The following is a 21,290-nucleotide window of genomic DNA, read 5'->3' on the forward strand; positions in this document are numbered from 1 at the left end:
GGCCTGATGCATGCTATGCAAGTGTTTTACCACTGAGCTTACACCCCCAACCCTAATTTTTACCTGAAATTTCCAAAGATAAAGGGGTATTCATCTTGTGGTTCTTTTTTCCATTTTATATATTAGATAGCAGAGGCCCAAAGAGGTTGGGGGTGTGTAGATCGGAGGTAGAATGCCCCTGGGTTCCATCACCAGTACCACACACACACACACAAAAAAAGCAAGATTACCAGTATTTCTTGTATGCATATTTAAGAAACTCAAATTACAGCCAGGTGTAATCTCAGGACTTGGGAGGCTGAGATTGGAGGATCACAAGTTCAAGTCCAGCCTCAGCAACTTGGTGAGTCCCTGTTTCAAATAGGGCTGAGAGTGTACCTTTAGAAGTAGATGACCTGGGTTCAATCCCCAGCACATGCACAAACACACACACACACACACACACACACACACACACACACACGGGGTGGGAATTGGGTAAGGGCTAATTGGGTGATGTGTGCATGTATGTCTCTACCATTTTGTATTCCATTAAGATGTATGACTATGAGAGACTGAGACAGGAGGATCCTAGTTCGTAGATAGCCTCAGCTACTTAGTAAGGCCTTCTGCAACTTGGTGAAACCCTGCTTCAAAATAAAGAATAAAAAATCAGGCTGGAGCCGGGCACGGTGGCGCATGCGTGTAATCCCAGTATTCGGGAGGCTAAAACTGGAGGATCGTGGTTCACCGACAGCCTCAGCTACTTAGTGAGGCCCTGTTTCAAAATAAAGAATAAAACAATAGGGCAGGGGGTGTAGCTTGGAGGTCAAATGCCCCGGGTTCCATCCCCAGACCCACAAAAAATAAAATAAAATAAAAAATCAGGCTGGAGGTGTAGCTCAGAGGTAGAATGCTACTGGGTTCCATCCCAGTACCATAAAAAAAAATAAATAAATAAAAGTATGACTACAATGCACTGATAAAAAATTTTAAAAATCCTAAAACTAAATGTAGAATAGATTGTGTGTGTGTGTGTGTGTGTGTGTGTGTGCGTGCGTGTATGTGTGTGTGTATATATATATGTATGTATGGTTCTGAGGATTGAACTCAGGGGCATTCTACCGCTGAGCTATGTCTCCAGCAGTATTTTATTTTTTATTTGAAAACAGGGTCTCCCTAAGTTGCTGAGGTTGCTTCAAACCTGTGATCCTCCATTCTCAACCTCCCAAGTACTGGGATTATAGGCATGCACCACTATGCCTGGCTTTAATCTTATAGTTTAGATATGTTTTTTTCTTACTGTAAGCATTTCTTTTTTTTTTTGGTACTAGGGATTGAACTCAGGGATATTCTACTCCAGAGCTATGCTCTATACCCGCAACTTTTTTTTTTTTTCTGGTACTAAGGATTAAACCCAGGGGCAGTCTACCTCTGAGCTACATTCCCAGCCCTATGTTTTATTCTTTATTTTGAAACAGGGTCTCACTAAATTGCAAAAGGCCTCACTAAGTAGCTGAGGCTGACCACAAACCTGCATTCCTCCTGTCTCAGCTTCCCAAGTACTGGGATTACAAGCATGTGCTACCACGCCTGACTCATTATTAATTTTTGTTTGTTTATTTTTTTATTTTTTATTTTTTTGTGCTGGGGATGGAACTGAGGGGCATTCGAGCTCCGAGCTATTCCCCTGCCCTATTCTTGTTTTCTTTCTTTCTTTCTTTCTTGTGTGTGGGGGGGTACTTGGGGTGGAACCCAGAGGCTTTCTACCTCCAGGCTATACTCCCAGACCTATTTTCTATTTTATTTGGAAACAGGGTCTCACTAGGTTGCTGAGAGCCTCACTAAGTAGCTGAGGCTGGCTTCGAACCTGCGTGATCCTCCTGTCTCAGCCTCCCAAGCATGGGGATTACAAGCGTGCGCCACCACGCCCAGCTGTATTCTTTATTTTGAAACTGGGTCTTACTGAGTTGCAGAGGGCCTCACTAAGTAGCTGAGGCTGTCAGCGAACCGTGATCCTCTGGTCTCAGCCTCCCGAATGCTGGGATTACAAACTTGCAACACCACGCCCGGTTGGCTTTTTTAATTTTTAAACAGGGTCTTGCTAGATTGAGGAAACTCATTACTTTCTGAGGCTGTCCTCAAACCTACAATACTCTAATCCCAGCCTTCCAAATACTGGGATTACAGTGTACATGCCCTGTTTGTTTGTTTGTTTGGTCGTACTGGGGTTCCTGGAAGCCCTTCTACCTCCGGGCTATACTCACAGACCTATTTTTATACTTTTTAAATTTTGGAAACAGGGTCTCTTAAGCCAGCGCGGCTGGCTTTGAACCTGTAGGATCCTCCTGTCTCCACCTCCCAAGTGCAGGGATTACAAGCGTGTGCCACCATGCCCGACATTATTATTTTTTCTTTTCTTTCTTTTTTTTTATTTTGTGGTACTGGGGGTAGAACCCAGGGGCTTTCCTACGTCTGCGCTACACTCCCAGACCTATTTTTATACTTTATTTGGAAACAGGGTCTCACTAAGCTGCTGAGAGCCTTAGTATCTGAGGCTGGCTTCCAACCTGTATGATCCTCCTGTCCCAGCCTCCCAAGCGCTGGGATTGTTTTTTAATCGCCACCATTCCTGGCTTTTATTTTTTATTTTAAAACAGGGTCTCACTAAGTTGTAGAGTACCTCATAAGGTGTGGGAGGCTGACCTCAAACCTGCAATCCTCCTGTCTCAACCTTCCAAATACTCTCAGGTATGTGCCACAGTGCCCACATCTTTTTTCATCTTTGAAATGTGTGTGTGTGTGTGTACTGGGAATTGAACCCAGAGGCATTATACCTCCAAGTTACGCCCCCAGCACCTCCAGATGATTTTATTTCTTATTTGGAAACACGGTCTCATTAGGTTGCGGAGAATCTCGCTGTGTTGTTGAGGTTGTCGAGGACGGCTTTGAACGTGCAATCCTCCTGTCTCAGCCTCCCAAGTACTAGGATTACAAGTACGCACCACCATGCCCGGTTCTTTTTTTTTTTTTTTTTTTTTTGCAGTACCGGGGATGGAACCCAGGGGCATTCTACCTTTAAGCGACACCCTCAGCCCTAATTTTTTTTTTCTTTTTCTTTTTCTTCTTGGTACTGGGGGTGGAACCCAGGGGCACTGTACCTTTGAGCGACATCTCCAGCCCTATTTTTTTTTTTTTTTTTGGTGGTACTGATGTTCCTGGAAACCCTTCTACCTCCGGGCTATACTCCCAGACCTATTTTATATATTTTTTATTTGGAAACAGTCTCTTAAGCCAGCAAGGCTGGCTTCAAACCTGCGCGATCCTCCTGTCTCTGCCTCCCAAGCGCGGGGATTACAAGCGTGCGCCACCATGCCTGGCTCCAGCCTATATTTTATGCTTTATTTTGAAACAGTCTCACTGAATTGCAAAGGACCTCACTAAGTAGCTGAGGCTGGCTTCTAACCTGTGTGATCCTCCTTGTCTCAGCCTCCCAAATGCTGGGATTACAAGTGTGCGCCACCATGCCCAGCAAATTTTTTATTCTTTATTCTTTTTTTGTGTGTGTGTGGTACTGGGGATAGAACCCAGGGGCATTCTACCTCCTAGCTAAACCCCTGGTCCTATTTTTTAGTCTTTTTATTTTTGAAACAGGGTCTCACTGAGTTGCAAAGGGCTTCACTAAGTAGCCGAGGCGTCCGCACTCTGTCTCCGCCTTCCGAATGCTGGGATTACAAGTGTGCGCCACCATGCCCGGCTCCTGTTCATCTTTGAATCCATCATACCTAGCCCTGGTCCTGGCAGAGAAAGTTCAGGGATGAATATTGAGTGTTTGAAAGGCTAGAGTTCTGATGACAAAATTCTCAAAATACTTTTTTTTTTTTTTTTTTTGGTACTAGCGATTGAACCCAGGAATGTTCTACCTTTAAGCAGGGACATTCTATCTGCTTGCTAAGCTGCTGAGGCAGTCCTCGAACCTGCTGTCCTCCTAAATGTCCCAAGTACAGAGGTTATAGGTATGTGCCACCACACCTAGCTTGAGAGATATTGTTTACGCCAACATGTCCCCTCTCCCAAGACAGGAGAAAGTGGAATAACAGGAACCTGAATGGGAAAAGTACAGAGGATTAAGAAACAAAGAAGAGCAAACCCAAAAGAGGTGTCTGAGTAGGCCAAAGGTTTTTGGCCTGGACTCTGGGCTTCCTACTCACACATCCCTCTCAACAGCCAACCCCTGCCTGCTTCCCCTGCCCGGCCTTCCCTACCACTGGCCCTGGGGTTCCTAAACAGCCAGCGGGCCAGTGGCCTTTGCAGATGTGGAAACTGAGGCTTGGTGGCTGAGATCAACTCATCAGCCTACAGGGCAAGGTACTGAGTGCCTTTCACGCTTTCTGTTTCATTTGAGAAGCAGGCAGGATAGCCAGGCACACACTAGGTTGTTAAGAGTACCCGTGTTGCTGAGTCTGGCCTCAAACTTGTAATCTTTCTGCCTCAGCCTCCCAAGTACTGGGATTATAGGCATGCGCCACCATGCCCAGCTGTGCAAGACTCTTTTTTTTTTTTCTTCTTCTTCTTTTGGTGGTACTGGAAACCCTTCTACCTCCGGGCTACACTCCCAGACCTACTATGTGTGTGTGTGTGTGTGTGTGTGTGTGTGTGTGTGTGTGTGTGTGTGTGTATGTATATATATATATATATATATATATATATATATATATATATATATATATATTGTGTGTGTGTGTGTGGTACTGGGGGTGGAACCCAGAGGCTTTTTACCTTCAGGCTATACTCCCAGACCTATTTTATATTTTGTTTGGAAAAAGGGTCTCACTAAATTGCCGAGAGTCTCACTAAATAGCTGAGGCTGGCTTTGAACCTGTGTCATCCTCCTGTCTCAGCCTCCCAAGCGCAGGGATTACAAGCGTGCGCCACCATGCCCGGCTTTATATATATATATTTGGAAGCCGGGTCTCTTAAGCCAGCGAGGTTGGCTTCGAACCAGCACGATCCTCCTGTCTCTGCCTCCCAAGCGCAGGGATTACAAGCGTGTGCCACCACGCCCGGCAAGACTCTGTTTCTTTTTTTTCTTTTTTTTTTTTTTTAGGATCTGTGGGTCTGTGGATTGAACCTAAGGGCATTCTACCTCTACCTCCGAGCTACACCCCCTTCCATATATATATATATATATATATATATATATATATATATATTTTTTTTTTTTTTTTTTTTTATTCTTTATTTTGAAACAGGGTCTCACTAAGTTGCAGAGGCCCTCACTAAGGAGCTGAGGCTGTCTGAAAACCACATTCCTCTGGTCTCAGCCTCCCAAATGCTGAAATTGCAAGTGTGTGCCACCACACCTGGTTAAGACTCTGTTTCAAAATAACAAATGAAGCCAAACCACTAAGCCAAGCATGGGAGGGAATGGGTGGGAATTGAGTAGGGGCTAAATGGGCGATGTGTACATGTATGTCCACACAAGTTTTTTACCCCAATATGATGTATGAATACAGTGCACCAATAAAAAAATGAAAAATAAATAGAGCTGGCCGTGGTGGCGCACGCTTGTAATCCGAGCATTTGGGAGGCTGAGACCAGAGGATCGCAGTTCAAGGACAGCCTCAGCTACTTAGTGAGATCCTTTGCAACTCAGACCCTGTTTCAAAATGAAGAATAAAAAACTGGGCAGGGGGTGTAGCTCGGAGGTCAAATGCCTCTGGGTTCCATCCCCAGACCTGCAAAATAAATACATAAATAAATAAAGCCATGCCGGGCATGGTGGTGCGTACTTGTAATCCCAGCATTCGAGAGGCTGAGACTCAGTGAGGCTCTCCGCAACTTAGTGAGACCCTGTTTCAAAAAAAAAAAAAATTAGGGCAGGGGATATAGCTCCAAGGTTGAATGCCCCTGGGTTTCATCCTAGACCCGCAAAAAATAATAAATAAGCCAGCCCGGCATGGTGGAGCACAGTTGTAATTCCAATACATGGGAAGCTAAGAAAAGATCGCAGGTTCAGTGATAGCTTTGTTGGCAACTTAGGACCTCAGCAACCTTGTGACACCCTGTTTCCAAATGAGAGATAAAATTGGGCTGGGGTGTAGCTTGAAGGTAGAATGCCTTTGTTTTTGTTTTTGCGGTACTGGGGATGGAACCCAGGGGCATTCTACCTCTGAGCTACACCCCCAGCCCTGTATTTTATTTATTTTTGAAACAGGGTCTCACTGAGTTGCAAAGGGCCTCACTAAGAAGCTGAGGCTGGCCGCGAACCGCAGCCTCCCGAATGCTGGGATTACACACGTGCGCCACCACGCCTGGCTGGTAGAAAAAGGATCATTCAGATTCGAAGCTAGCCTCAGCTACTTAGTGAGGCTCAGCAATTTATTGTGCCCCCATTTCAAAATAAAAAATATATAAGCCAGGCGTGGTGGTACATGCTCTTGGCAACTTAGTGAGACCCCATTTCCAAATAAAAAAAAATATATATATATAACGTAGATCTGGGAGTATAGCCCGGAAGTAGAAAGCCTCTGGGTTTCACCCCCAGTACCACCAAAAAATAAATAATAAAAAATATAAAATAGGTCGGAGGTGTAGCCTGGAGGTAGAAGGCCCCTGGGTTCCATCCCCAGTACCACCAAAAAAAATAAAAATAAATAAAAAATAATGAGGACTGGAGATGTAGCTCAGACGTATAATGCCCTGGGTTCAATCTCCAATACAAAAAAAAAAAAAAAAAAAAACAGCCAGGTGTGGAGGTGTGGTGGTACATGCTTGTAATCCCAGCATTTGGGAGGCTGAGACAGGGGGATCCAGGTTCACAGACAATCTCAGCTATTTAGACAACTCAGTGAGATCCTGTTTTAAGCCGGGCATGGTGGCACATACTTTTAATCCCTGTGCTTAGGAGGCTGAGACAGGAGGATGACACAGGTTCGAAGCCAGTCTCAGCTACTTAGAGAGGCTCTCAACCACTTAGTGAGACCCTGTTGTTTCTGAATAAAATATAAAATAGGTCTGGGAGTATAGCCCAGAGGTAGCAAAGCCTCTGGGTTTCACCCCCAGTACCACCCCAAAGAATAAAAAATAGGGTTGGGAGTGTAGCTCAGAGGTAGAATGTCCCTGGGTTCCATCCATAGTACTGCACGCACACGTGCACGCGCACACACATACACACACACTCCAGAAGCAGATGGTAATTTGGTTTAAAAGTCCCCCAGGAATTCATGTGTTGGAACCTTGGAATCTTTTTTTTTTTTTTTTTTTTTTTTTTTTGGTGGTACTGGGGGTGGAAACCAGAGGCTTTCTCCCTCCGGGCTATACTCCCAGACCTATTTTTTTATATTTTATTTGGAAACAGGGTCTCACTATGTTGCTGAGAGCCTTACTAAGTAGTTGAAGCTGCCTTTGAAACTGTGCGATCCTCCTGTCTCAGCCTCCCAAGCTCGGGGATTACAAGCGTGCACCACCATGCCAGGAGAACCTTGGAATCTTAATCTCCAGATTTGTGTGTGAATGGTTTTGTAGGTGGTGCTGCTAGAAGGCCCTATCTGGACCTTACACAGGGCTGACACCAGGGTCTGGCGCTTCCCAGCCCCAGAGCCATGAGCTAAGCAAACATTCATTTTGTGAGTGTGTGTGGCTGAGGATTGAACGCAGGGCACCCTACCACTGAGCCTCACCCCAGCCCTTTTTATATTTATTTATTTATTTATTTATTTATTTATTTTTGTGGGTCTGGGGGATGGAACCTAGGGGCATTTGATATCCGAGCTACACCTCCTTTTTTTTTTTTTTTTTTTTTGGTACTGGGGATGGAACCCAGGGACTTTGTACCTTTGTACCTTTGGGCTACAGTCCCAGACCTATTTTTTAAATATTTTATTTGGAAACAGGATCTCACTAAGTTGCTGAGAGCCTCACTAAGTAGCTGAGACTGGCTTCGAACCTGCAAGATCCTCCCATCTCAGCCTACCAAGTACTGAGATTACAAGTGTGTGTCACTACCACGCCCGGCTTCCCTATTTTTCTTTCCTTTCTTCCTTGCTTTCTTTTGCAGTACTGAAGATGGAACCCAGGGGCTTTCTACCTCCGAGCTACACCTCCAGCCCTATTTTTTTTCTTTATTTTGACACAAGGTCTTACTGAGTTGCAAAGGGCCTCACTATGTAGCTGAGGCTGTCCTCAAACCATGATCCTTCTGTCTTAGCCTCCCAAATGCTAGGGTTACAAGTGTGAGCCACCACAATAGGCTTTATTTATTTATTTTTTCATATATTTTGTGGTACAGGGGATTAAACTCAGACATTTATCTCTGAGCTATACCTTCAGCCCTATTTTATTTTATTTTTTATTTTTTATTTTTATTTATTTATTTGTGCGGGTTTGGGGATGGAACCCAGGGACATTCAAACTCCGAGCTACACCCCCTGCCCTATTTTTTATTCTTTATTTTGAAACCGGGTCTCACTGAGTTCCAGAGGGCCTCACTAAGTAGCTGAGGCTGCCCACAAACTGCGATCCTCCAGTCTCAGCCTCCCGAATGCTGGGATTACAAGCTTGTGCTACCACGCCTGGCTTTTTTTTTTTTTTTTTTTTGAAACAAGGTCTCAGTCATTTGTAGAGGGCCTCACTTAGTTGCTGAGGCTGGCCTTGAACCTGCCATTCTACTGTCTCAGCCTTATGAGTACTGGTATTGCAGGTGTGGGTCACCATGCTCAGTTACCCCTAATTGTATGTATGTATGTATGTATGTATGTATGTATGTATGTATTTATTGGTGGTACTGGGGTTCCTAGAAACCCTTCTACCTCTGGGCTACACTCCCAGACTTTTTTTTTTTTTTATGGTACTGGGGTGGAACCTAGAGGCTTTCTACCTCCGGGGTATACTCCCAGACCTATTTTATACTTTATTTGGAAATAGGGTCTCACTAAGTTGCTGAGAGCCTCACTCAGTATTTGAGGCTGGCTTCGAACCCATGTGATCCTCCTATCTCAGCCTCCCAAGCGCAGGGATTACAAGTGTGCGCCACCACGCCCGGCTCCCAGACCTATTTTTATATTTTTATTTGGAAACAGGGTCTCTTAAGCTAGCGCGGCTGGCTTCGAACCTGTGCGATCCTCCTGTCTCCGCCTCCCAAGCGCAGGGATTACAAGTGTGAACCACCACGCCCGGCTCCTTTTTATTTTTTGACATAGAGGCTTGCTAAATTGCTAAGGTTGGCCTTAAACTTGGGATCCTCCTGCTTCAGCCTCCTGACTCACTAGGATTACAGGTGTGTATGTTGCTATGCCAAACAGCAACTGGCACTTTAGGGGCACTTGATAAGTATTCCTGGAAGAAAGGTTGAACACCCAGGATGGGCGGTAGTCTCCTTTATCACAGTGTGGTAAAATGACTACTGGGGATACAGTCGCTTTTGTACTGCCTCAATATCCTTCCCCCTCTCCCCAATTCTGAGTGGGTCGCCAGGCCCTTGTACTCCTGGCTCAGCCTCCCAAGTACTGGGATTACAGGTGTGCGCCACTGTGTTAAGCAAACAAACCAGCCTCAATTTTTTTTTGTGTGTGTGTGGTACTGGAGATTTAACCCAGGAGCATTCTACCTCTGAGTTACACCGCCAGCCATATTGATTGATTGATTGGTTGGTTGATTGCAGTACTGGATTTTAACCCAAGGGGATTCTCCTTCCAAACTACACCCCCAGCCCTATTTTTTTTTTTTTTTTGGTGGTACTAGGGGTGGAACCCAGAGGCTTTCTACCTCCGGGCTATACTCCCAGACCTTTTTATATTTTATTTGGAAACAGGGTCTCACTAAGTTGCTGAGAGCCTCACTAAGCTGAGGCTGGCTTCGAACCTGCGCGATCCTCCTGTCTCAGCCTCCCAAGCGCGGGGATTATAAGCGTGCGCCATCACGCCCGGCTCGCCCTATTTTTTATTCTTTATTTGAAACAGGATCTCACTGAGTTGCAGAGGGCCTCACTAAGTAGTTGAGGCTGGTTGCAAATGGCTATCCCCCCCCCCACCCCGTGTCAACCTCCAGAATGCTGGGATTACAAACGTGTGCCACCACCCCCAGCTCATTCTTTATTTTGAAACAGGGCCTCACTAAGTAGCTGAGGGTGGCCACAAACCTGTGATCCTCCTGTCTCAACCTCCCAAGTACTGGCATTGCAAGTGTGGGCAACCATGGCCAGCTCCTTTTTATTTTATTTTTTGTGTGTGGTACTGGGGGTGGAAACCAGGGGCTTTTCTACCTCTGGGATATACTCCCAGACTTTTATTTTATTTGGAAACAGGGTCTCACTAAGTTGCTGAGAGCCTCATAAGTAGCTGAGGCTGGCTTCAGACCTGCATGATCCTCCTGTCTCAGCCTCCCAAGTGCTGGGATTAAAAGTGTGCATGACCATGCCTGGCATTTATTTTTATTTTTTTGTGGTACTCAGGATTGAACCCCGGGGCATTCTACCTCCAAGCTACACCCCAGACCTATTTTTATATTTTATTTTGAAACAGGGCCTCACTAAGTCACAGAGGGCCTCACGAAGTTGCTGAGGCTGTAGGAACCTTTGATCCTCCTGTCTCAGCCTCCCCAGTACTGGGATTTCAAGTGTGTGCCATCCTACCTGGATTTTAAAAAATTTAATTTATGGTACAGGAGGTAGAACACAGGAGTCATGTACTTCAAGGCTATACCCCAGCCGAATTTTATTTTTTATTTGGAAATAGGGTCCCACTAGCTGGATATGGTGGTACACACAATTCCAGCATTTGGGAGGCTGAGACAGGAGGATGGAGGTTCTGGGCCAACCTCAGCTACTTAGTGAGGCCCTTTACAACTCAGTGAGACTCTGTTTCAAAATAAAAAATAAAAGCCAGTCGTGGTGGCGGACGCTTGTAATACCAGCGCTTGGGAGGCTGAGACAGGAGGATCACACAGGTTCAAAGCCAGCCTCAGCTACTTAGTGAGGCTCTCGGCAACTTAGTGAGACCCTGTTTCCAAATAAAGTATAAAATAGGTCTGGGAGTGTAGCCCAGAGGTACCCTGGGTTCCACCCTCAGTACCACAAAACATTTTAAAAATAATAAATATAAAAATAAAGAATAAGCCAAGCATGGTACCACACACTTGTAATCCCAGCATTTGGGAGGCTTAGACTGGAGGATCACAGTTCACAGACAGCCTCAGCTACTTATGCCCTCTGCAACTCAGTGAGACCCAGTTTCAAAATAAAGAATTTAAAAAAAACTAGGGCAGGGGGTATAGCTCAGAGGTCAAATGCCCCTGGGTTCCATCCCTAGACCCACACACAAAAATAAATAAATAAATAAATAAATAAATAAATAAATAAATAAAATAATAGGGTTGAGGGTGTAACTCGGAGGTATAATGTCCCTAAGTTCCATCCCTAGTACCACAAAAATAAATAAATATACATATAAAATATGAATAAAATTCCTGATCTTAGATATTTTGTTATAGTAACCAAAAGTGGACTGAGAAGGTGACTTGGACAGAAGGACTATGGGAACTTGGACATTTTCTTCCTTTTTTTTTGTGGAACTGGAGATTGAAACCAGGGGTATTTTACCTTTTTTTTTTTTTTTTTGTGGTACTGGGGTTCCTGGAAACCCTGATACCTCTGGGCTACACTCCCAGACCTTATTTTATACTTTTTTATTTGGAAACAGGGTCTCTTAAGCCAGAGAGGCTGGCTTCGAACCTGTGCAATCCTCCTGTCTCCAGCTCCCAAGCGCAGGGATTACAAGCGTGGGCCAGCCACCACGCAGGGCGTATTTTACCTTTTTATTTTTGCTTTTGAAACAGGGTCTGGCTAGGTTGTTGAGAGTCTTGCTACAGTTGCTAAAGTTGTAACTGCAATTCTGTGAACCTGGAATTCTGTCTCTGCCTCCCAAGTACTAGGATTACCGGCATAAACTAGCACATCTGGTTGGACTTTTTTTTTTTTTTTTTTTTTTTTTTTTTATGGGTCTGGGGATGGAACCCAGGGGCATTCGACCTCTGAGCTATATCCCCTGCCCTGTTTTTTATTCTTTATTTTGAAACCGGGTCTCACTGAGTTCCAGAGGGACTCACTAAGTAGCTGAGGCTGTCCGCGAACCGCAATCCTCCAGGTCTCAGCCTCCCAAATGCTGGGGATTACAAGCGTGCACCACCACGCCCAGCTCTGGACCTTTTCTTTTTAAGGAAAGCCCTCAGTGAGGCCAGGCATGGTTACACCTGTCATCCCAGTACTTGAGAGTTAAGAGTACAAGCAAATTGCAGACTCAAGACTGGCCTCAGGCCAGGTGTGGCCACGCATGCTTGTAATCCCAGTGCTTGGGAGGCTGAGACAGCAGGTTTGAAGCCAGCCTCAGCTACTTAGTGAGGCTCTCAACAACTTAGTGAGACCTATTTCCAAATAAAATATAAAATAGGTCTGGGAGTGTAGCCTGGAGGTAGAAAGCCCCTGGTTCCATCCAGTACCAAAAACAAAAAAGACTGGCCTCAGCAATTTAGTGGACTCTCAGCAATTTAGGAAGACCCTGTTAAAAAATAAACATTTAAACCAGCCGTGGTGTTGGTGGCTCAAGCTTGTAATCACAGCATTCGGGAGGCTGCCCCAGACCTAAAAAAAAAAAAAGAAGGAAAAGAAACATTTAAAAAGGGCTGGGATTGTAGCTCAGAGTTTGTAAAATGCCCTGGGTTCAGTCTCTAGTATCACAAAAAAGAAAAGCCCTCAATGGTCTCTTATCACCCAGAAAGTCTGTGTATTATTGTTGTTGCATTTCACATGGGTTTTAAAATCTGGCATTGATTAAATAACACTTGCTAAACTTTTACGGGTTTTGAGTCCTTCCCAGGGAACCAAAGGTCACTGGCACTGCCTCTCTGGCCTGCTTCCCTGCCTGAGTCTCTGGCCTCCCAGAGCCTGGGTAAGGGGCCTCTAGGCCAGACAAACTGCAGGATTGCCCAGAGTATCTGAGAGGCTGGCCCACCTAGACAGTTTCTAAGAAAGACCATGGGACTTTTTATATTTATTTATTTATTGAGGTACTGGGGATGGAACCCAGGGGCATTCTACTTCTGAGCTACACCTCTAGCCCTTTTTTTTTTTCTTCTGTAGTAGGGATGAAACCCATTCCACTTCTGAGTGACACCCCAGCCTTATTTTTTTATTCTTTATTTTGGAACAGGGTCTCACTGAGTTGCAAAGGGCCTTACTAGCTAGGTGAGGCTATCTTTAAATCCTGATCCTCCTGTCTCAGCCTCCCAAATGCTGGGATTACACGCATGCGCCACCACGCTGGCTTCCAGCCCTATTTTTATCCTTTATTTCGAAACAGGATTTCACTGAGCTGTAAAGGGCCTCACTAAGTAGTAGCTGAGACTGTTCGCGAACTGGGATCCTCCTGTGTCAGCATCCCAAATGCTGGGATTATAAGCGTGGCCACCACACCTGGCTCTGATTTTTTTTTTATTTTTTTTTATTTTTTGAGGGTCTAGAGATGGAACCCAGAGGCATTTGACCTCTGAGCTATACCCCCTGCCCTGTTTTTTATTCTTTATTTTGAAACAGGGCCTCACTAAGTTGTGGAAGGCCTAAGTAGTTGAGGCTGTCCGCGAACCGCGATCCTCTGGTCTCAAACCCCCAAGCGCGGGATTACAAGCATGCGCCACCATGCCCGGTTTTGATTTTATTTCTTATTTGGAAATGGTCTCACTAAATTACTGAGGCTGGTTTTGAACCTGCGATCCTCCAGTCTCAGCCTCCCAAGTACTGGGATTACAAGCATTTGCTGCCATGCCTGGCTCAGCCATGGGAGCCAGGAGCAGCTGTGCTCAGCAAGTAACTGGGGTTGAGGAGAGGAGAGAAGGGGAGGCAGCGCTACCCTCCCCACTGCGGGACAGCGCGTCTCCACCCCATGCCCTCCATCTTGGTTGCATGCTTTGCTTTCCGGAAGATCCTGTCGCCAGCGAGGGGAAGGAAGCAGGTGTACTCATTCTCTCTAAGGGCCTTTAACCAGGTAGCTGGGGGAGGGGCAGAAAGCTAACCCAAATGCTTCTGCAGCTGCGAGAGTTAGGACCTGGCAGATCACTGAATGTTTCTTCAAAGGGGCACCACCACGCCTGGATCCTACACTTTTTTTTTTTTTTTTGCGGGTCTGGGGATGGAACCCAGGGGCATTCGACCTCCAAGCTACACTCCCTGCCCTATTTTTATTCTTTATTTTGAGACAGGGTCTCACTAGGTTGCAGAGGGCCTCCCTAAGTAGCTGAGGCTGTCCGTGAACCGCAATCCTCTGGTCTCAACCTCCTGAATGCTGGGACTACAAGTGGGTACCACCACGCCCGGCTCCTATGCTTTTTTATTGTTTTTATTTTCCTGTACTGGGATTAAACCCAGTGGCATAGCCGGGCCTGGTGGCGCATGCTTGTAATCCCAGCATTTGGGAGGCTGACGTAGGAGGATCGCAGTTCGTGGTCAGCCTCAGCTACTTAGGCCCTTTGCAACTCAGTGAGACTCTGTTTCAAAATAAGGAATAAAAACAGGGGCCAGGTGTGGTGGCGCATGCTTGTAATCCCCGCACTTGGGAGGCGGAGACAGGAGGATCGGGCAGGTTCGACACCAGCCGTTCTGGTTTAAGAGACCCTGTTTCCAAATTTAAAAAAGTATAAAATAGGTCTGGGAGTATAGCCCAGAGGTAGAAGGGTTTCCAGGAACCCCAGTACCACCAAAATAAATAAATAAATAAATAAATAAATAAATAAATAAAAATAGGGTTGGGGTTGTCACTCTGAGGTAGAATGCCCCTGGGTTCAATCTCCAGTACCACAAAAACAAACAAATAAATAAATAAATAAATAAATAAATAAACCCAGTGGCATGCCGGGCATGGTGGCTCCTGCCTGTCATCCCAGTACTTGGGAGGCTGAGACAGGAGAGTCACAGGTTCCTGGCCAGCCTCAGCAACTTTGTGAGGCCCTCTGCAACTTAGTGGGACCCTGTTTCCAAATAAAGAATAAAAAAGAGGGCTGGGGCTGTAACTTGGAGGTAGAATGCCCTTGGGTTTCACCCCCAGCACCATAAAAATAAATAAGATCCCAGCATTTGGGAGGCTGAGACAGGAGGATTACAGTTCGAGGACAGCCTCAGCTAGTATTTAGTGAGGTCCTTTGCAACTCAGTAAGATCCTGTTTCAAAATAAAGAATTAAAAATAAGGCTGGGGGTGTAACTTAGAGGTAGAATGCCCCTGGGTTCCATCCCCAGTACTGCAAAAACAAATAAGAGTCGGGCATGGTGGCACAGGTTTGTAATCCCAGCATTTGGGAGGCTGAGACCAGAGAATCCCAGTTCAAGGACAGCCTCAGCTACTTAGGACCTTTGCAACTCAATGAGACCCTGTTTCAAAATAAAGAATAAAAATAGGGACTGCCGAGATCGCGTCCACCCCGCGAGCACAGTCCCCTCGCCGCTCCGCTGCCGCCGGTCCACGCCCGCCACCCAGCTCACCATGGATGACGATATCGCTGCGCTCATCGTGGACAACGGCTCTGGCATTTGCAAGGCCGGCTTCGCCGGTGACGATGCCCCCCGGGCCGTCTTCCCGTCCATCGTGGGGCGCCCACGGCACTAGGGCGTGATGGTGGGCATGGGCCAGAAGGACTCCTATGTGGGTGACGAGGCCCAGAGCAAGAGAGGCATCCTGACACTCAAGTACCCCATCGAGCATGGCATTGTCATCAACTGGGACGACATGGAGAAGATCCGGCATCACACCTTCTACAACGAGCTGCGTGTGGCCCCTGAGGAGCACCCGGTGCTGCTGACTGAGGCTCCCCTGAACCCCAAGGCCAACCGTGAAAAGATGACCCAGGTCATGTTCGAGACCCTTAACACTCCAGCCATGTATGTGGCCATCCAGGCTGTGCTGTCCCTGTACGCCTCTGGCCGTACCACTGGCATTGTGATGGACTCCGGTGACGGGGTCACCCACACCGTGCCCATCTACGAGGGGTACGCCCTTCCCCATGCCATCCCGCGTCTGGACCTGGCTGGCCGGGACCTGACAGACTACCTCATGAAGATTCTGACTGAGCGTGGCTACAGCTTCACCACCACAGCGGAGAGGGAAATTGTACGTGACATCAAGGAGAAGCTGTGCTATGTTGCCCTGGACTTCGAGCAGGAGATGGCCACCGCAGCCTCCAGCTCCTCCCTGGAGAAGAGCTGCGAGCTGCCTGACGGCCAGGTGATCACCATTGGCAATGAGCGATTCCGCTGCCCCAAAGCACTCTTCCAGCCTTCTTTCCTGGGCATGGAATCCTGTGGCATCCATGAGACTACCTTCAATTCCATCGTGAAGTGTGACGTTGACATCCGCAAGGACCTCTGTGCCAACACAGTGCTGTCTGGCGGCACCACCATGTACCCAGGTATGGCCGACCGGATGCAGAAGGAGATCACAGCCCTGGCCCCCAGCACGATGAAGATCAAGATCATCGCTCCCCCTGAGCGCAAGTACTCCGTGTGGATCGGCGGCTCCATCCTGGCCTCGCTGTCCACCTTCCAGCAGATGTGGATCAGCAAGCAAGAGTACGACAAATCCGGCCCCTCCATCGTCCACCGCAAATGCTTCTAGGCGGACTGTTACTTAGCTGCGTTACACCCTTTCTTGACAAAACCTAATGCGCAGAAAAAACGAGATCAGATTGGCATGGCTTTATTTGTTTCCTTTTTTGTTTTGTTTTTTTGTTTTGGCGCTTTTGACTCAGGATTTAAAAACTGGAACGGTGAAGGTGACAGCAGTCGGTTGGAGCGAGCATCCCCAAAGTTCAACAATGTGGCCCCCTAGGACTTTGATTGTACATTGTTCTTTTTTTTAATAGTCATTCCAAATAATAGTGAGATGCACTGTTACAGGAAGTCCCTCGCCCTCCCAAAAGCCGCCCCACTCCTCTTCAAGGAGGATGGCCCAGTCCTCGCCTGAGTCCACACAGGGGAGGTGACAGCATTGCTTTTGTGTAAATTATGTAATGCAAATTTTTTTAATCTTCGCCTTAATACTTTTTTATTTTGTTTTGTTTTGAATGGTCAGCCATCAAGGCCCCCCAACTTTTTGTCCCACAACTTGAGATGTATGAAGGCTTTTGGTCTCCCTGGGAGTGGGCTGAGGTGTGGAGGCAGCCAGGGCTTACCTGTTACACTGATTTGAGACCAGTTCAATAAAGTGCACACCTTAAAAAAAAAATAGGACTGGGGGTGTAGTTTGAAGGTAGAATGCCCCTAAGTTCCATCCCCAGTACAGAAAAAAAAATGGGGTGCCAGGTTCGGGGGCGCACATCTGTAATCCCAGTACTTGGGAGGCTGAGACAGGAGAATTGCAGGTTCACGGTCAGCCTCAGAAACCTTGCGAGGCCCTCTGGAATTTATTGAGACTGTTTAAAAACAAAAAATAGAGCCGGGCCTGGTGGCGCACGCTTGTAATCCCTGCACTTGGGAGGTGGAGACAGGAGGATCACACAGGTTCAAAGCCAGCCTCTCTGGTTTAAGAGACCCTGTTTCCAAATAAAAATATAAAATAGGTCTGGGGTGTAGCCCAGAGATATAAGGCCCCTGGGTTCCATCCCCAGTGCTACAGAATAAATAAATAAATAGAAGTAAAATAGGAAATTCAGGTGGTGGTACACACTTATAACCCCAGTACTGGGGAGGCTGAAACCCTCTGCAATTTAGACCGTTTCAAAATTAAGTAATAGGGCTGTGATATAGCTTGAAGGTAGAATGCCCCTGGGTTCAATTTTTAATACTGAAAAAAAAAAAAAAAAAAGAATAGGGCTGTGGGTATAGCTCCAAAGGTAGAATTCTCCTGAGTTCAACCTCCAGGACCAATACATAAGCTCCACCACTGAATTATATCCATGGCTGTCACCTTTTTTTAATTTTTTTTTTCAGTACTGGGGATGGAACCCAGGGGCATTCTACCTCCAAGCTACACTCCAGTCCTATTTTTTTTTGTGTGTGTGTGTGTGGTACTAGGGGTGGAACCCAGAGGCTTTCTACCTCCGGGCTATACTCCCAGACCTATTTTATACTTTATTTGGAAACAGGGTCTCACTAAGCTGCTGAGAGCCTCACTAAGCAGCTGAGGCTGGCTTCCAACCTGTATGATCCTCCTGTCTCAGCCTCCCAAGTGCAGGGATTACAAGCGTGCGCCACCACACCCGGCCCCCAGTCCTATTTTTTTTTTCTTTTTTTTTTTTTTTTGAAACAGGGTCTCTTACGCCAGCACGGCTGGCTTCGAACCTGCGCGATCCTCCTGTCTCCACCTCCCAAGCGCGGGGATTACAAGCGTGCGCCACCACGCCCGGCCAGTCCTATTTTTTAATCTTTATTTTGAAACAGGGTCTCACTGAGTTGCAGAGGGCCTCACTAAGTAGTTGAAGCTTGCCACACGAACAAGCAATCCTCCAATCTCAGCCTCCCAAATGCTGGGATTACAAGCGTGTGCCACCACACCCAGCTTTATTTTTTTTAATTTTGAAATATGTTCTATTCAACCAGGCGTGGTGGCCCACACTTGTAATCCTTGTACTTGGAAGGCTGAGAAAGGAGGATCGCACAGGTTCGAAGTAAGCCTCAGCTACTTAGTGAGGCTCTCAGCAACCTAGTGAGACCGTTTCCAAATAAAATATAAAATAGGTCTGGGAGAGTATAACCAGGAGGTAGAAAGCCCCTGAGTTCCACTCCCAGTACCACCAAAAAAAAAAAAAAGAAAAAAGAAAAAAGAAAAGAAATAGGTTCTACCTAAATTGCTGAGGGACCTTGCTAAATTTCTGAGGCTGGCCTTGAATTTGCAATCCTCCTGTTTTGACCTCCCAAGTACTGGGATTACAGGTATGCACCATGACTTGGGATGCTTTTTTTTTTTTTTTTTTTTTTTTTTTTGCGGTACTGGGGATGGAACCCAGGAGCATTCTACCTCCGAGCTACACTCTCAGCCCTATTTTTTATTCTGTTTTGAAACAGGGTCTCACTGAATTGCAAAGGGTCTTATTAAGTGGTTGAGACTGGCCTTAAACCCAGATCCTCCTGTCTCAGCCTCCCAAATGCTGGAATTGCATGGGGTGCCTTTTTTGTGTGGTCCTGGGGATTGAATTCAGGAGCATTCTGCACTCCCAGTTTTTTTGTTTTTTTGTTTTTTGTTTCTTGTTTTTTTTTTTACACCGGGGATTGAACTCAGGGGCTTTCTACCTCCAAGCTACACCTCCAGCTCTATTTTTTAATTTTTTATCTTGAAGTAGGGTCTCACTTCTTTGCAGAGGGCCTCACTAAGTAGCTGAGGCTGGCCAGGAACTTGCAAACCTTTTGTCTCAGCCTCTCAAGTACTGGGATTACAAGCGTGCACCACCTCGCCTGGCTGCCTGTTTATTTTTTACTTTGAAACAACTTGATAAGTTGCCGGGGGTCTCCCTAAATTACTGGGGCTGAGTCTGAACCTGAGGTCCTCCTGTCTCCACTTCCCAAGTATGAGATTATAGGCTCATGCCACCTCACTCGCCTTTATGCAAAAATTTGGTCAGGTTTCCTGGAGTCAGCGCAGGGCCAGGCACAGTGAACATATTTGCTATGTATTGAATGAATGAATGAATGAATGAATGAATGAATGAGGTCTTTGCATACATCCCTGCTTCCCAGTGCTCTGCTGATAGGAACACCGCTGACCCCCGGGTTCCAGCAGGGGTGGGATATCGGGCTTCTGGGCTGTGGCCAGGCTAGTTCACACTCTGCCACACCTTAATTCATGGTAAGAACAGGTCTCTGCTGCCAGCCAGGGAGGACTGACAGGCGGGACTGCCGAGCTCCAGACCCAGACCTGGGAGGGACCACACAGACCGACAGCCCGATGCTGGGCAGAAGCCAGAGCCAGGCTTCCACGGCCCCTGCCTTCGCTGTGCCCCCTTCGCGCCTCCATGGGCCTTGAGGCCCAGCCCTCTCCAAACTCTCAGGCACTGGGCTCTCACTGAAGATGGAGCCTCCTGCTTGGTTCTCAGCCCAGATTTAGTTGCGTGACCATTGACGAATGTTAGAAGACTTGAGGCCCTGGGTTGGATCCCCAGCACCACAAAACAAAACAACTCACCGAACTCAATAAAGATTGGCTTTATAAAGTGAAAAGTACGGTATAAACTTAAAACATCCTACGAACTGGCATGGTGGCACATTCCTATACTACCAGCTACTTAGAAGGCTCAGGCAGGAAGATTGCAAGTTCAAGGCCAGCCTGGGAAACTTAGGGAGACCGCTCTCAAAATAAAATTTTATTGGCCAGGCATGGTGGCTCACACTTGTAATCCCAGCATTTGGGAGGCTGAGACCGTAGGATTGCGGTTCATGGACAGCCTCAACTACTGAGTGAGGCTCTTTACAACTCAGTGAGACCCTGTTTCAAAATAAATAGCCTGGCGTGGTGGCACATGCTTGTAATCCCAGCATTCGAGAGGCTGAGACAAGAGGATCGCGGTTTGCCGACAGCCTCTGCTACTTAGTGAGACCCTGTCTCAATGAATAAAAAAGAGGGCAGGGTGTGTAGCTTGGAGGTCTAATGCCCCTGGGTTCAATCCCTAACAACACACACACACACACACACACACACACACACACACACACACACACACAAAATAGGGCTGAGGGTATAGCTCAGGTAGAATGCTCCTGGGTTCAATGCCCAGTGCCAAAAAAAAAAAAAAACATAAAAAAGGGTTGGGGTATGGCCTGGAGATAGAATCCCCTGAGTTCAACACCTAGTACCACAAAACAAAGGACTGAGGATACTGTTTGCACAGTGACTACTGGACCCTTGGGTTCAACCCCCAGTAACACACAAACACACACACACTTGAAGCTACTTTTTTTTTTTTTTGTACTGGCAATTGAACCCAGTGGCATTCTACCTCCAAGCTTTACTCCCAACCCTATTTTCTAATCTTTATTTTAAAAGAGGGTCTCACTAAGTTGCTGAGGACCTTACCAACTAGCTGGGGCTGGCTGTGAACCTGTAATCCTCCTTTCTCAGCCTCCCAAGTACTGGGGTTACAAGCTTGCACCATCATACCCAGTGTCTGTCTGTCTTTTTTTCTCTCTCTATCTCTTTGTAGTACTGGAGATTGAACTCAGAAGCATTTTACCTCTGACCTATACCCCAGCCCAATTTTTTTTTCTTATTTGTAAACAAGGTCCTGCTAGATTGCTGAGCACTTCACTAAATTGCAAAGGCTGGCTTTGAACCTGTGATCCTCCTGT

General features: G+C 46.6%; 1 pseudogene across 1 annotated transcript; it reads left to right on the plus strand.

Annotated features, from left to right (window-relative positions):
- The first annotated feature begins 15,477 nt into the window (after positions 1-15,477).
- Positions 15,478-16,629, plus strand: LOC308259829 (actin, cytoplasmic 1-like; annotated as a pseudogene). Its single transcript has one exon. The product of its transcript is annotated as an actin, cytoplasmic 1-like (transcript).
- The last annotated feature ends 4,661 nt before the right edge of the window (positions 16,630-21,290 follow it).

The sequence above is a fragment of the Muscardinus avellanarius genome (genome assembly GCF_963383645.1).
Source record: "Muscardinus avellanarius genome assembly, chromosome: 3".
Classification (NCBI taxonomy): Eukaryota; Metazoa; Chordata; class Mammalia; order Rodentia; family Gliridae; genus Muscardinus; species Muscardinus avellanarius.